Genomic DNA, 4,544 nt, shown 5'->3' on the forward strand with positions numbered 1-4,544 from the left:
CCCTGCCCCCACTGAGTGTACCTGGGTGTCCACTCAGCCCTGCAATAAGGGAACTCTTGGTGGGAAGATGGAGAAAGGTCGCTTGCCCATGGTGGACACTGAGAAGTGAGTGCTGGGGTGCTACTGTATCAGGGTAGTCGAGGAGTGGGCCTTCGGCCAAGTACTCGATGACAGGAAGGTGGGGGGAGCGCGGCCCAGTGGAGAGACCGGCGAGTGCAAAGGCCCGGAGGTGGGAATGAGCTGTCCTTCGTGTGACTTGAGCGCTGTGACCAGGACGTGAGGGAGAGGCCAAATCTAATCAGGGGTCACTGAGGTATCTCTAAGATCCTCCAGGGCAGATTACTAACCACAACACCACTGACGGGAGAACCAAAGCAGCCGGAACGGAGTTGGTGGAACCCACTCAAGGCATGAAGCCAGGAGGGGGTCCGGGAGGCTGCACATTCAAACCAGAGGGAAGTGGGGTCCTGAAGGGCACCCCTTCGCTCCACCCCCCCCCCCAAAATGAGCAACCGCCTTTGTGCGCCTGGATTCCAGATGCCAGGGAAACACAACAGGGAACCAGACCAAGGCGTTCTTATCCCAGTGGCGATCTCTCTGGTGGGGAGACAGACCAAAAGCAAGATGTGTGGCTTGTGGGGTCATGATAAGGGCGACAGAGGAAAATGCCGCAGGAAGGGAGTCAGAAGGCGGTGGAGGTGCATTTTACATACAGAAACTTGAATACAACGGGAAAGGAGCACAGGGTGCGGGGGCGGGATCTGGAGCAGGAAGAGCCTTCTAGGCAAATGGAACAGCACGTGCCAAGGCCCTGAGGTCAGAGTGTGGCCCTGTTCCAGGAGAGCAGAAAGGCCAGAGAAGAGCAAGGGAGAGGGGAGGAGTGGGCAGGGCACAGAGGTGCCGAAGGAGGAACTCAGCCACGGGCTTGACGAGGCTGTTGGGACGCCAGGCAGGACTGGAGGGGGAGGGAGGCTCTGAGCCCAACCCTGACCCACCCTCACAGAAAAGCAGCAGAGCAGGGACCCCTGGGCAAACGGAGGGAGAACCGCGTATGCAGAATCCGGGAGATGACGGAGCGACAGCCAAGAATCCACAAGTTTCACTGCACACGTTGCACAAAGTCTGATTTGTTTCAGTCATGTGCACAAGCTTTTGCATACTTTTTAATTTAAAAAAATATATAAAATGTTAACACTTTAAGACTTTATAAAATAGTATCACTAGCATCCCATTTTTCTGTGTCTTGTTTTTTGTTCATTTTCACCTGAGGATATTTTTCCATTCATTTTTAGAGAGAGTGGGAGGGAGGGGGAGAGACACAGAGAGAGAAACACTGATGTGAGAGAGAGACATCAGGTGGTTGCCTCCTGCATGTGCCCCGATCAGGGCCGCCAGGGATCAAGCCTGCAACCAAGCTAAGTGCCCTGGACTGGGATCGAACTTGGGCCCCTTCAGTCTCGGGCTGACGCTCTCCACTGAGCCGAACTGGCAGGGCCATCCCATCTTTCTGAAGACAAATGTAGGCATAGAAAAATGAATGAGTAGTGACTCTCCAGGCAGAGAGATTACTGGAGAGTGTCATTGTTTCTTTGTGCTTTTCAGTATTTTCCAATTTTTCTATAAAACCACGTCTTACAATAAGATAAAAAATATATACATTTTTAAAAATATGTCTTAAAATGTATTTCTATTGATATCAGAGAGGAAGGAGAGAGGGATAGAAACATCAATGATGAGAGACTCACTGGTTGGCTGCCTCAGGCACGCCTCCTACTGGGGATCGAGCCCGCAACCCAGGCATGTGCCCTTGACCGGAATCGAACCCGAGACCCTTCAGTCCACAGGCCGACGCTCTATCCACTGAGCCAAACCAGTTAGGGCTAAAAAATATAAATTTGCGTGGTGTTAAAAAAAAAATACAGAAAGCATAGATTACTCCTAAAACACTCCTGTACCAACCATATGAAGAAGCAAATGTTAACATTTGGTCCTAATTGGTTCTGATCATTTCTTTTTTCCTTTTTTGTGAAAACAAACAAACAAACCAAAAACCACACAAAGAAACAGTAGGGATGGAGTTGAAGACCCTGCCCTACCTCTTTGTCCCCCCACCCGATTCCACTCCCCTGCTGTCTCCCCAGAAAACAGCCGCTGCCCTGATCCGGAGTGAGGTCCGTTTCCTGCGTTTCCATTTGACCACAGATTTGTTAAGAGGAAGTCTGTGTTTGTTCTGCGGGCAAAATAATTAACAGGGCTTTTAAAACAACACTCCATACAGTACATCCTAAATAATAAAGAGCTAATATGCAAATGGTCATCATGCCCTCACACCGTCACACTGTAAAGGCTCAGACACTCAACACTGGGGAGAGAGGAATGGGGACCAGCCAGGCTGCGGCCCAGGAGAGGGACAAGCTGCCTGCCCTGTGGTCCTGGGCACCTGCGGCTGTGGCCTGGGCAAAGCCACCTGCCCACGGTCCCCTGCGGCTGCAGCTGGCCTAGGTCCTGGGTGCCTGCAGCCAACCAGAGGGAGGGAAGCCTGGGTCCCGGGTCCCGGGTTCGGGGCAAGGCAGAAGCGGTTAGGTATCACGAGAGGCAGTCAGGCATTCCCAGAGGGGTCCTGGATTGGAGAGGGTGCAGGCCGAGCTGAGGGACCCCCACCCCCATGCACGAATTTCGTGCACTGGGCCTCTAGTAAATTATAAAATGGAAAGAGAACACCCACCCCCAAAGAAAGGAGAGCCATTAATGGCTAGAATATAAGTTTCTCCAGCATGTCAGCCCCAGCAGGGTGGGCTTTCCTGCCTGTGCTCTCACTGCTGTGTCAGCCGGTGCTGGGCAAACAGTGGGTGCTTAATACATGTTGAAAACATTCTTAAGTTTCTTGGATTATACCCATTTTCTTTTTTTAATATATTTTATTGATTTTTTACAGAGAGGAAGGGAGAGAGATAGAGGGTTAGAAACATCGATCAGCGGCCTCCTACACATCTCCTACTGGGGATGTGCCCGCAACCCAGGTACATGCCCTTGACCAGAATCGAACCTGGGACCTTTCAGTCCACAGGCCGACACTCTATCCACTGAGCCAAACCGGTTTCGGCGATACCCATTTTCAAAGTAAACTATTTTAATTTGGAATATTTTAGATTTACAGAAAAGTTGTAAAAACTAATGCCAAGCGCTTCACTATGCTCCTCACTGTTCCCCCTGTAGCCATAACCACCTGTAACTACTAAGAAATTGTATTTCTTGGTTGTGTTACAATTCACAAACCTGCAGGCTTTGGTTGGGTGTCACCAGTTTTTGCACAAATGCCCCCCTTCTGGCCCAGGATCCCACATATCATTGTGTCCTCACGCCTGCGGGGTCTCATCCAGTCTGGACACGCCTCAGACCTTTATCTTTTTCATGACTGGGACATGTTTGCAGAGCCCGGATTCTCCTGTAGAAAGTCCCTCCATCGAAGGGTATCTGGTATTGTGCTCATCATTAGCCCGAGGCCACGGGCTGCGGGAAGAAACCCCAGAGGTGGGGCGCCCTCCCCACTACATCCTATCAGGGCCGTCCGTCTGGTTAAGGTGGTGTCCGCCGGGTGTCTCCACTGAGCAGTGGTTAAGGTGGTGTCCGCCGGGTGTCTCCACTGAGCAGTCCCAGCTGTTGCTTTCCCATGCTTTGTTCACTGGATGAGAGCCAATAACTTTTGAGCCCTGTCCACACTCAAAAGGAGGCTGGGCCCTAGCTGGTTTAGCTCAGTGGATAGAGCATCAGACTTGGGACTGAAGGGTCCAGAGTCCCATTCTGGTCAGGAGCACATGCCCGTGTTGCCGCCTCGATCCCCAGTCGGGGGCGGGGGGGGGGGGGGTGCAGGAGGCAGCTGAATAATGATTCTCATCATTGATGTTTCTATCTCTCCCTCTCCCTTCCTCTCTGAAATCAATAAAAATATTTTTTTTAAAAAAAGAGGCTGGACCCTAGCCGGTTTGGCTCAGTGGGTAGAGCGAGTGGGTAGAGCGACGGCCTGCGGACTGAAGGGTCCCAGGTTCGATTCCGGCCAAGGGCACATGCCTGGGTTGCGGGCTCGATCCCCAGTGGGGGGTGCACAGGAGGCAGCTCATCAATGAATGATTCTCTCTCATCATTGAAGTTTCTCTCTCTCTCTCCCTCTCCCTTCCTCTCTGAAATCAATAAAAATATATTTTAAACAAAAGGAGGCTGGAAGGACTGCGTTCTGGCTCCCGGAGGGGCCTTTGACTGACATGACCTGGAATTCTTTCTAAGGAGGATTTGACTCATTTGCCCTCACGCCCATTTTAAAGACCAGAAGACTGAGGGTGGAGACTTCCTCCCTAGACGGTGGCCCAGCCCAGGCCGAGGCCCCACCCAGCGCTATGGCGCCCCAAGTGTGAAGGCAGGTGGCGACTCCGGGCGGTGGGGGAGCGGGGAGCGGGGAGGAAGCCGGCCCGCAGCCGTCGTCCGGCCCCCATCGTGTCCGCGCTGCCGGCGCCCTGGGGCGGGGCGGCCGGGCAGGATTCCGGGCGGGG

Source organism: Myotis lucifugus, unplaced genomic scaffold (assembly GCF_000147115.1).
Source record: "Myotis lucifugus unplaced genomic scaffold, Myoluc2.0 scaffold_583, whole genome shotgun sequence".
Classification (NCBI taxonomy): domain Eukaryota; kingdom Metazoa; phylum Chordata; class Mammalia; order Chiroptera; family Vespertilionidae; genus Myotis; species Myotis lucifugus.